The sequence below is a fragment of the Nicotiana tabacum genome, chromosome 1 (genome assembly GCF_000715075.1).
Source record: "Nicotiana tabacum cultivar K326 chromosome 1, ASM71507v2, whole genome shotgun sequence".
NCBI classification, from domain to species: Eukaryota; Viridiplantae; Streptophyta; class Magnoliopsida; order Solanales; family Solanaceae; genus Nicotiana; species Nicotiana tabacum.
This window is the reverse complement of record NC_134080.1, coordinates 126,733,103-126,746,536: the sequence shown is the minus strand read 5'-3', so window position 1 is coordinate 126,746,536 and position 13,434 is coordinate 126,733,103.

The window sequence follows — 13,434 nt, the reverse complement described above, 5'->3', positions numbered from 1 at the left end:
TGTAGTCATTAGTCATGGGGTCTAATCCGAACCCAAACTGACAATTGATTAGTCTGAAAGATGGTTGAACCTCGAAGTTGGCTGCAGGAAGGGGCCTCACCTCCCTGGTGGCAGGATTCCACAATGACAGGGGCGGCCCAACAAGTTTTGTGGCCTAAAGCCAAACTTCTTGAGGGGCCTTAACTTCTTAAAAAACAAATTATTTATTTATTTGAAGTCTATTTTTCTAGCGTTTCTTAGATACGAAGTTATCAATAATTTTCTTATAATCAATAACTCCTAATAAGTCTTTCTTAATTGTATATACCTAATCTATTTAACTTTTCTTGAGACATTGATGATCTTAGGTATGATTTTATCAATTTTAATTTTGAAAACTTCTTTCCGCTGAAGCGACGGTATCAAGAGTTATTAACATTATTCCATAAGCAATATTGGCATTGGAAAAAGAATCAAATCTTTTTATTTGACCGAGTGTATCAATTAAACCGCTATCTTCTAATTGCACTATTTTTCTTAATACTTTTAATTCTGAAAATAAATCTAAACCATCAATATCGAATTGATTATTATGCTTTAAGGAACACTCAAGATTAAGGCATTATTTTCTCAAATTCCCATCATGTAGTGATCTTAATTTTTACCGCTAAATAGAAAATCAAAAATAGTTTCATATGCTTCGAATTGTTCAAATCTATTTTGAAGTGAAAAAATAGCTTTGTCTACTATGTATAAAGTAATCAACTCCAAATGACTCTTCGAAAGATTTTGAGATTTTTTTATCAACATTCTCATCAAATTGTTACTTCCTATATATCACACATTTCTTACGAAATTTGGGTTAGATATTCCTTTCAAGTGTAATTTTCTTGGCAGAAACCATAGCAGTTGCAAATCCTTCTTCTCTATACTTGTTAAAGAAAGAAATCAAACTTTGTCACTTCACAGAACCTTTTTTTAAACTTATACATAGCCAATTAGGCGTAACAAAAAATGAGGCCCACATAAATAAGGGGCCTAAAGGGTTGCTTTACTTGCTTTATGGAAGGGCGGGATTCCACAATGACAAGGAGATGTTGAATATGCTGCCATCAATTTCTCGTTCCAACAAAAATAAGCCATCCACAGAATCTAAAAGGTATGTCATACCTCTGAAGCCCTGGAGATAATCGGGTGGATTTTCAAGTACATCAGCATCTAAAATCGAAATAAAAGTGATTGGAGAGGAATCATCTGGGCCACTATGATCATAAATCAGGATTTGAGGGGATTTGCTCTTGTTGTTCCAATTCATGTGTTCTCTGATAAAGCTATGGCTCTTAATTATCTGTGATGACCCGAAAGGTCATCTTGTGCTTTAGAGCCTAATTCGGGGTTCTGAGGTCTTCAAAAACCTCATTTTCTTTCTTCTCGACTTGCGTGCGCAGTCCGAACGCGTTTCTGGAAAGCCTTTATATGAATTTTGAGAAAATATTAAGTTTTGCCTTTAAAAGTTGATTTTAGTTGATTTCAGTTAATATTTTGAGTAAACAAACCCGGACCTGTATTTTGACGATCCCGGAGGGTCCATAGTAAAATATGGGACCTGGGCGTATGCCCGGAATCGAATTTCGAGGTCCCTAGCCCGAGAAATGAATTTTTGATGAAAATTGTTAAACTGGAAATATAAAGGTTTTAAGAATTTGTTTAATAATTGATTTTGTTGATACAGGGTCCGTATTATGGTTTCGAAGTTCGGTACAGGTCCGTTATAATATTTATATCTTATTTGTGTAATTTGATGAGAATCAGGACTGATTTGACGTGATTCTGACCTTTGGTTGATGAAATAGAACTTTTGAACTTTCTTGAAAAAAATTCATCCAATTTGATGCTAAATTCGTAGTTCTAGGTGTTATTTTGGCGATTTGATCGCGCGATCAAGTCCGTATGTTATTTTTAGACTTGTGTGTATATTTGGTTTGGAGCCCCGAGGGCTCGAGTAAGTTTCAGATAGACTACAGGGTGATTTACACTTAGAAAATCTGTTGTGTTTGTTGCTTCTGGTATGCTGATAACGCGAAGTACAACCTGGGCTGGGGAAGGGATTGTTCATCGTGAACGCAAAGCCATGGTCGCGAACCGGGAGCACTCTGCTCTTCGCGAACGCGACCGGCTTCACGCGAAAGCGTAGAGTAAAATGGAGATGGGTTGGGGAATCTTTGAGCTGTTCTTCGCGAAGACGGTCAGGGGGGACAGACCATCGCGAACGCGAAAGCCATTTTGGCCGCAGTGCATCGCGAACGCGACAGGTCTCTCGCGAACGCGAACAAGACCTGTCCAGTGTTTTAAAAACAAAATCAAAAATGGGAATTGACCATTATCTCATATTTACAAAAACAAGAAGGATTAGAGAAAATTTTCAAGAGACAAATTCTTCCCCAAAGTGTTGGTAAATGATTCAAAACTACTTTCTTCTAATTACCCATTGCATTTCATCAATTTTCAACCTAAAATCTAGGGTTTTCATGGTAGAAATTGAGGGTTTGGGTATTAAGGCTTTTTGTATAATTGGAATTTAAACCTCGATTTGGGGTCGGATTTCGAAACTAATTACATATTTGGGCTCGGGGGTGAAGGAGTGAATGGATTTTGGTCTGAACCTCGAGTTTTGACCAAGCGGGTCCTGGATCGGTTTTTGATTTTTTGGAAAAAAATATTTGGAAACTTGTAATTGTGCATTGGAATTGATTTCTTTTTAGCGATAATTGATATTATTAAGTTAATTATGATTAGATAGGAGTGGATTGGAGGTGGAATCTAGAGGAAAAACGATAATTGAGGCTTGAGTTCGGCCGTGGAATTGAGGTAAGTGTTGTGGCTAACCTTAGCTTGAGGGATTAGGTATTGTTGACTTATTTGCTATGTGTTTAGTTGTTGAGTACGACGTATAGGTGAGGTTACGAGTATCTATACGTTGTTGTCGGGTCAAAGCATGCGAGTGAGTCTTATACTTATGACTATTGTATTCTTTATTCGTACTGTTCATGCTTAAACTGGTTACTCTTCATATTAAACAAATCTTATCATGTTTTCCCTGGTATTGGATATTGGTTGAGTATTGACTCAAGTTGGGATTTATATTTTGAAGTTAAATGTTGAAATGAGTTGGTTATTGATGATTCCCTTGCTGGGTTGTTTGTTCTGTTTGTTTGGGTGAGGAAGAGTGTAAAGCACGAATGGTGATGCCGTGCAATGTATTGTGAGTAAGTGATAATGCACAAAGAGTGATGTCGTGCCATAATTCTGTGAGTGATAATGCACGAAGGGTGATGCCGTATCATATTCTGATATTGATAATGCACGAAGGGTGATGTCGTTCCATGTTATGAGGGAGTTAATGCACAAATGGTGATGTCGAGTCGTTTCTGTTATTGATTTTATGGTAAGGACGAGAGTAAAAGCACGAAAGGTGATGTTGTGCACTTGTCTGCTATGTTATTACTTTAGTTGGTGCAAAGCATGTTATTTACTATGTTTCTTTACTGTACTGTTACAGAATTTGATATTTCCCCCAACATGTTTCTCCCCATTCCCGTCATAAATTGTTATTTGTTGTATTATTTTTACTTCGTATTGGTATATACTTGTACAGGTGGTTTACATACGTGTCTTGTCATAGCCTCGTCACTACTTCGTCGAGATTAGGCTCGGCACTTACCAGTACATGGGGTCGGTTGTACTGATACTGCACTCTGCACTTTCTGTGCAGATTTCGGTACCGTACCTTGCTGATTAGAGTTGGGTTGCTGCCTTCAATCCACAGGAGACCCAAGGTAGATCTACCGGCGTTCGCAGACCCTGGAGTCCCCTTCTAGTTATCGTAGATTCCCTATTTTTTTAATTCCGAGAACAACTGTATTTTCTTTAAAACCAGTATTTGTAGTGACTCTTAGAAGTTCGTGGATTGTGACACCAGATTTTGGGTAGTCGTGTAATAGTGTTTAGTTTATTATAAATTTCAGCACTTCTTACTTTGGTTTGGTTTAAACTGTTGTTATTTACTATTTTGAATAGTGATTAGCATGTTAGACCCTTATATGTTGGCTTACCTAGCATTCTAAAAATTAGGCGTCATCACGATTCCGATGGTGGGAAATCCAGATCGTAACATTATCTCGTACCAGTTCTTGCAGACGCATTTGAATCGCAACAAGAACTCCACTGGCAACCTGAGTAGAATATCCACCGCTAAATTCTCATGGAAAGGACGATCACCATTACCGCTAGTGGCCATAGTAGTTTCGGCCTTTCGGGTACAGAGAGAGACAGAGAAAGAGAGAGAAGGATAGATCGATCTATACGTCTTTTTTTTGCTAGTAGGCAGAGGTTTAGATGGAGTGAGTTACCGATTCTTCTTTTAGACATCACTAATTATTTGCTTTAATTACTACCATCTGATGGAGTACCTTATTATTCGAATTATTATTTTTTTCATCATTAAATTCCTCATTTAGTATTCTTCTTGGTTTAGGAGAGGTATTATTGTCCAATTCTATTTGTTCTACCTTTTCCTTCTGAATGAGTACTAGTTTTAGTGTATGCTGTTATGTGTGTTCCCATATCATGATTAAATATTAACATAAATATTTATTTAATAATATATTAGAATTATAAAATAAAGTTTTCTGAAATATATATGAATATTTCTAAAAATTAGTGAATATTGATCATATTTATCGAGCTTAACAGAAGAAGGAATCTTATGTTGCAGAAGTTCTTGAATGCCTTATTGTAATTTTAGAAACCTAGATGGACCTGTATGAGATAGTTTAGCTAGAGTTTGTAATTTAGCTAGAGTTACTTGAGGCAAATTCTTGAAGAATAACAATATATAGCACGTACAAAAAATAACAGCATTCGCACATTCTTTACTATTTAGTTTTCATATTTAGGTGCAGACATCAACATGTCAGGCTTTTACTTTTGCATCACATAGCCACAAGCCATGAATGAAGAATCGTTCTTTAATACCAGCTTTGCAGTATTTCCTGATGTCAATGACATCTCACAAAATGTATGGGTCCTTGTCTCCTTGACAACATATTTTTTTATGCAGAATGTAAAATAAACACCAAGTAGTTCTCAATATATACTAACTGCAAGGTTCCCTACATTTTGTGAGATGTCACTGAAATCTTTGGTGTTAAGAAACAGTTCCTTCATCCATGGTCTTTGGCCAAGTGAAGCAAAAGGTAGAGAATGTGGTAACTTACCAGTCTAGTAAAGCCTTTAATTAGCCCCCTAATTTTGAGGTCCCAAAACTTCTTAATAATATATTTTATCATTTTTTCGCTTAGATAATAATCAGGGTCATCTCAATAGCATTCGAGGCCTAAAGCAAAGCCTTAACAAGAGGCCTATATAATGAGCATTATTATTTGGAAAATTAGATAAGTGAGTATCTGAAATGAAAAAAATGAGAACTTGTCACAAGAGAGAACCTAGAAAACATACTTCCTCCGTCCCTAACTTATGTAACACCCTTTTTTTTGTCAGTCCTTTCTATATTTGGTAATAATTCAACTTTAAATTTTTTTTTTTTACTTGATGAGATGATTTCTAGCCACACAAGTTTCTATATTTTGTTTTAGATCACAAGTTTCAAAAGCTCTCCTTTATTTCATAAACTCCATGTCCAGTCAAACACCTTCATATAAATTGGTACGAGTAGATTAATAGATATAATTACGTGACTAACTAATGAATAGAGAAAAATGAGTCAGTAAAAACGTAAAATAAGATTGATTGAAAACTATTTTGGTTATATTAATTAGAGAAAAAAATTAAGTTATTAACACTAATATGAAAACAAAAGAAATAAATTTCATCAACAATAAGAAATGATTATATAAAGTATGTACTATACATAGAGAAATAATAACTTTGGGGCCCTTAAATTCTTGGGGCCTAAAGCAAGTGGGTCTGGCCGGCCATAACAATGAAGTCTATAGATTAAAAAGAAAAAATGTGAAATCTTAACCAAAAGAGAAAGATTGTCTTCTTTTTAATAGTAGAATATTTTAAAGTTTTAAATTAAAATATTCAAATCTTTATATTAGTAAACAAATTTTTTACAACGATATCCAAGGTAATATATTACAAATATATGGCTAATTTCTAATTAACATGAATTAACCGGTACTAAAATTGAGTGTGAAATTAAATTACGGTAATAATAATAATAATAATAATAATAATAATGTGATTTGAGCAAAAATAAATGAACAAAAAAGGAGAAAAAAGAAAAAGAAATCGTCCTAATTTCAAGCACTTACTACATTCTCTGTTTTCTGATCTTGGAGATTAGGTGAGAGACATGGACATGTCAAGCTTCTTGCTCTCATGTTGCATGACCAAAGACCATGGATGAAGAATTTTTTCGGAATACCAGATTTGCAAGGAGTTTTTCTTGATAGTAGTTGCATCTCGTAGAATGTTGATGGCCATTGTAGTACGTACTCCATAAAATGGTAAACTTTACAGTTAATTCTTCGGATAATAGCCGTCAAAATCAATACAATTAGTAGCAAGTAGCTCTCCATTTTAACTTGTTAGAAATATTATTAATGTACGTACTCACTGTATGCAAGGATGAGTTGACATATGAGAATTTGCCTCTTCTTATATGGACCCGAACATAATACAAACAATAAATTCACAATATAATGGAGAAAGCTTTGCAGGTTAATTAGTTAAGTTATTATTGATACATAAATCTTGGATGAATGAGATCGATTATCTTTTATAATTCTTTCACACTATATTTATTGTTAATATCTAATCAACATTCTGATTAAGTGTCGTAACTACTCTATATCTGTATTCTTTGTGGCTTGGCTTAGCTAACCAGCAACATGTTTTTAAATGCTGCCCATTAAAGAGTTTCAAATACTAAATCCAACTATCCATGCATTAATCAGTTATTCTCCACAAATCAAAAGTAAAATCAATTTCTCAAAATCAAATGCTAAATGTCCCCTAAGATTTATCATATTCTTTTTGTATAAATATTTAATCTTATATATTATTATTCAACTGTATATATGAGGTTTTTTTATCTTTAAGTTCTGACAATCGAAAAATTAGAGTAAAAAAATAAAATAATAAAAGAATTATTTTTTAGTGTTCACGAACGTAAAAGTATACTGAAAATCTTATATTATTGTGGCGGAATTAATTTGTTGCTAATAATAAAAGGTATGAGAAAAAGAAAAGAAACAATTCACTCGATAATAGCAACTTAAAAATAAATAGTCATGAATATTAACGGTTTGGTTTTGATGTATTAATTGATAAAATTTAAGGTGCTAATCAAATATAGAAATTGAAGGTGAAAACTTACACTCGGATGTTTCTAAAAAATCATATTAATTTATCACAATTAAATCATAAATAAAAGGTGAGGTGAGTATGTGTATTAATTAACTATGATTTATAAGAGTTTATGTGAAGGTAGTATGTCAGGTATAACTTAATGTTAGAATATGTGAATTGCAAAAGAGAAAAAGGAAAGGAGGTTGCTCTCTCTTAGTAACAACGGTGCTTTATGCTGGAATGCGAATTAAAAACATGATTAATTGGCAAGGATAAAGCAAAAATATATTCTCATTGGGACCAGATCGGCTATTGTGAGGACTCCTTTGTAATTCAAGAGGAACAAATACGTATTCTTTCTTTGCTAATTATTTCGATAAAATATTAGCTAAAAGAAGATTATACTAATTAACCTTATGCTTTTGTGTTAACCAACAAAATCTTACCAATGTATTCTGCTAATATTTTTCAACTATTAACACTTAACCATAGTTAAATACCATATGTTTTGCACATCATCTTAGTTAATAATTAAAAACTAAAAACTAGTCTTAAACTACGACGCACATAGCGTGTGTACCTCGTCTCAAGGAATACACTTTTTTTATATAAAATATTCACATAAATAACTTATTTTACAAATAGTGTTTGAATTTATAATAAATGTTAAGAAAAAAATGTAAAATCATGAAAATGATGATTGTCGATTCTAAAGCTAAATCAATAAAGAAAGAAGCTCTACCTTACATAAGTACTTAATATTCTAATATTACTTCTATTAAAATATATTATTAGTTGTAATTATAATTTTATCCATCATGACAACACTTACGAAGGGTAAAAGTTAGTCAATATCGTATATTACGATTTTTTAAGTAGTAGTATCTACACAGTAGATAAACTAGACTCATATATCTAAAAAGGTTTAGTGCAAACATTGATCCTTAAATCATATCCCATAAAAATTATGGTGAATTCAAAATTTTAAATGTTAACTAAAATCTTAAATGTTATATAATTTTTAACATAGATTTATTTATTGAAGGAATAGTTTATTATATAAAGCTATAAAGCTAAAACTGAATATGTCGACCGACGTTAACTCTGTGGCAAATTGCAGTGAGAAAAGATAATGCTTATTATTTTGTCTAGTTGAATAACGTTTAATTACTTAAAAGTTTTTATATGGTGCCTAACTAATAAAATTACTTCAATCTTGAAATATAAAATAATTAGTCCAAGTTACACATTTGACCGGTCGGCCAAAATAATTAGATCTATTATATAAATAATAAAATCTATGTACATTATATGTTTATTATATATTAATATCAAAAAATATACATTTTATCCATTATTATTTTTGGGAGCGGTTATACTGCATAATTTTCCTAGGTATCATCCCAAAAAAGAGATTTTTGAGAAGACACTCGTTTAAAGAAAAGAGAAATATGTAAGTTAAATATCTCTTTTTTCCTTGGGAAAATAATTTCTTATTAACTCAACCTAATACCTTTTTCAATGGGCTTTTAAAGTTTGGGCTCAAACGTCAACTAACGTCAAGGCCTGTAGCCGTTTCAGCTAACCAGCCCAGATCCACATCAGCATAGGTCACTAAACTTTACAAAAGAAATTTTTATCTTCCTGTGCCACATATCAAACCTTATTACCCTCCATGTTTAAGGTTAGAGATAATTACATTTAGTATACTAAATTATCATTTATATGCCATAATTTAAAATAGGGATATAATTGATGGGGCATTTAATTTAGGCATAATTATAGGACGTATATTCCCACGTTTCTCTTTCCTTTCAGCTCAACCCCCCTCCCCACGTTTTACCTTTACCCTAACCCCCCCCCCCCACACACACACATACACACACACACACACGTTTTACCTTTACCCTTCACTCCCCCACGTTTTCTTCAGTTTTCTTCTATACAGAACAAAAGCTACCCACGTTCTTTCATTTTTCTCAATTTAATTTCACCAAATATTGAAATTAAACCATGAAGAACATCAAATCTCCCAAAAAAAAATACATAAAAAATCTACAGTAGGTGATATCCCCTCTTCGATTTGGGTGTTTTAACACCAAAATCACCACAAAAACAAGTAAAATCTACACATGCAATGGAACCTACTACTCACAGTTCATCTCCTAGACAAATCCGACCGAAATGTGAACAAAGAAAATGCACGATGTAGATGTTGGAGGAAGTGCTACACCATGCGGCAAATAACTCAAAAGAAAGGGGAAAGAGGTATGTGTAGATGACGACTTTGTTGAAGATGTCCCTAAAATTCCAACAGTTAAAAAACCCAAGTTGCCTCCTGCTTCCACAAAACAAAAAATGAAGAAACAGTCCAAAGAGCTCCCAAAATTGGTTCAAAAAAAAATTTGGTGAAGGTAAACATTTAGTATTTTCGTTTCCATTTTTTTAGTTTTGTTTTGGATGTAAAAATCTCTGTTTTAAGTGTTTTGGTAAATTGTAGATTAGTTGTCTTAATTTTCTAGATTTTTTGTAGTTGTGGTTTAAAACACGGATATAATTGTAGTTATTTTGTAGTCGTGTTGTAGTTATATTGTCCTTAGCTTTTAAATTTTGAAACAGAGTTGTAGCTACTTTTTGCTTCCTGCATTTTTGTAGATAATGTTTATATGTGTAGATGTCTTGTATGTTTTTGTAGTTATATGTGTGGTTTGGCTGTATTTTTTTGAAGCAGATTTGTATGTATTTTTTCTCCCTGATTTTTTTTAGCAATAAGTGTAGTGATTATGTAGTTATATGTAGATATTATTTATATTAATGCTTAATTTCTATGCAGTTTACTAATGTGAAATAATTTATCATTTTGTGCAGAATGGATATTATTTTGCCCCACATAATGTGGATTATGGTGTGCTTAGATTCCACACTTTGTGTGATCCTAGCATTCCTAGCCAGATAAAAGAGTTATTGTCTCCAAATGCTTTAAAGCTTTTTAAAAACACTTGTTTTGGTTACTTACTGTCTTTCCTCTCCATTTGCATGCAAAATCAAGCTATTCATCTTCTGATGAAGTATGAACTGTCTAAGTCTAATGAATCATTTTTTTCAGTCCACTTGAAGGGGGAAAATTGAATTTTGCCTTGAGAGAGTTTGGTTTAATTACCGGTTTAAATTATGTGAATAAGTTTGCAGATTATGGATATACTTCTAGTTATATTAGCAAGTTAATGAATAGCTATTTTCCTAACAAAAAAAGAGTAGAAAAGTGGTATTTGAAAAACATAGTAACAAATAGATCTTGGGTAAACGATGAGGATGCAGTCAAGTTGTGCATTCTTTATCTTTTGGAATTTTTTGTTTGCCCTTCTGACAAAGATCATGTGTCTTTTATAGACCATTTTAGGTTCTATTTGGTAGAGTCTGGTAATTTTGAGTCATACCCATGGGGTATTAAATCGTTCAATCAGGTTATGGAATCTGTTAGGCATCGTCTAAATCCCCGTGTACATTCTTATCTCATACGGGGATGCTCATTAGCCTTGCAAGTGTGGCTTTATGAGTGTTGCTCGACCGTCAGCATGGAGCTTGCTACGAGGTGTTCTGACTCAATACTTCGCATATTAAGATGGTCAGCTACTAAGGGGCAGATTTGGTTAACTGCCTTTGAAGAGAAGATGATCAAGCCTGAATGGATTAAGATATTTTTTTTTTCTTTTTTGTATCTTCCTACATTTACCTTCATAATATCTACATTTAGACTACATTTTTTTGTCTTAGTGGAACTAACTGTTTTTTTTCATGATTCAGTTCACAAACATGACTGAATCTGGAGAAGAGATTGGAGTGCTTACTCTGCCAAACAAGATTGAGTATGAAGATGAACAAGGTGCACAATCATCAGAGGTTCCAAATGCTGATTCTCCAACATTGGAACCCAAACATACAGACTGTCAAGAGGACAAGGAATCTGTGGCTATGAAGCTTAGGAAGCTAGAAAAGGGAATTAAACAGGTAAAATTATTAACTACAATATATTTACATATTTGCTACAATTTATCTACATTAGATAACATTGTTGTTAAATTGTAGTATAACTGTATCAATTTGGAGGCAATTGTATAAACAATACTGCCTCGTACATAATTACACTAAATTGTAATTTATTTGAATAAAATTACCAACTATCTATATTTTTAACTTTTAGGTTGATGGAAAGTTAGAGGATTTTAGGAAGGATGTATTTAAGGAACTCCATGACCTTCGAGTGTTTATAGATGATTCTATAAAGATGGTTTTGAATTTGATAAACAGGAGATATGACGTGGATGAGGCAAATATAAGAGTTGATATATATTTATATGCCAAAACAAATTATAACATTTTAAAAAATATAATCAAACTAACATAAAATCTTTAGTTTGCTGGTAGTTCAACCAAAAACAATGACCAAAAACAAGGAGTGAACCACCAACAATTTCCGTTCAATCTTGGTGATCAAATGCATGCAAGCACAAGCAAAACAGGTATCTACAAAATACATACAAATATATACACTTATTATAAAACTTTATAGAACTGAGTTTTATTATTCACAATTTATCTACAACTTCCTACATGTATTTGCAACTTTCAAGGCAGCATTATCTAGTATTTTTTACCTATTTTATTTTTATAAATTGAAGTTGCAGTTTGTCCAGAACATGTTCCAGTACATGTTGACTTATATGGAGAATTTAAAGAAGCAACTGAGGTAGAACAAGCAGGTATAATATCATACTGTCATTCAGAATAAATAATTGTTCTTTATACAATTTTACATTCCCTGTTAAGTAAGTATTGTTTTTTGTAACAGATATTGAAGATATCAATGCACAGTTCCCAATTCACGGAGTGACTGTAGCAGCTCAGACAGAACAAGTCATTGAGAAACAGCTAAATGAAGGTGAAGATGTACATCATGTGGATGAAGTTGTTTCTAAAGGTTCAGGCATTGATAAGAAGCGTGTGACATTGGATGACTTTGAGTTGCCAGACAACTTAACACAATTGGTTAAGTATGGCGAGCTCATACCAGATGAAGAAACCCCTATTCATCCGGGGAGAACCAGGCAACCGGGGAAACATGCACGATCACCTTTCATACCGCTATATAATTCTGGAGGCAGCAGCTCTATTGGACCTAAATTTTCTACCTCAAACACCCATTCACAACTCTTATAGGTGAAAATGTAGATTCTGATATGTTAGATAAGTTCAACAAGTGGTTATACTATCGTACTGACAAAGTATCTAAGAGGTATGAATGCTTAATTTGACACTTTCATTTCAGCATTTTAAAGTTAAAAAATGTAATTCATTCTGTGAATTTTTTTGATTGGGCATTTATTTGTTGTTACAGGAAGAAGGCTCTATTTTCCATAAAGGATAACCAAATCAATCCTTGGTTAGACCTTGGAGTTGAAAAGGTGGATAAGAAGGACTGGTTTTATTCCCTTGCTCATCCGGGGGGAGTCCTCAATGACTCGGTAAGTATCAAAGAATAAATTCACAAGATATATTTTCACTTCTGTTTTGTAGTTATATTGTAGATATGAAATATATGTGACCATGCCCTTTATTATAAATTGTAGATATAATGTAGACATTTCTTATAAATGCTGCTCTTATTTATTATAGTGTGATTGTATTTAGGTTGAACCTTATGTATCATATTTGATGATGAATTGTATGTAAAAATTGTATATTTATTAATTTGGACAGAATTGGTATATCTATATTTTATGGTTGTAGTTAATTTGTAGTAAAATTGTAGATCCAGTTGAAGACTTATAATATTAACTTTAGTTTGCATGTAGATATTATTGAGGTCTTTTGTTAGATTATTTGAATTCTAACTTTGTATTTTAAGGTGTAGCTGCTTTGTTGATAATTATAGTTACATTGTAGCTAACAGTAGATTTCATTTTATTTTACAGCACATTGATGTTATTATGTATTACCTGAGAAAAAGAGGCAAATATGGCCCCAACCCCAACAACACTAGGTTTACAACAACTGATTGCTTGTTCAAGTCAAAGATTG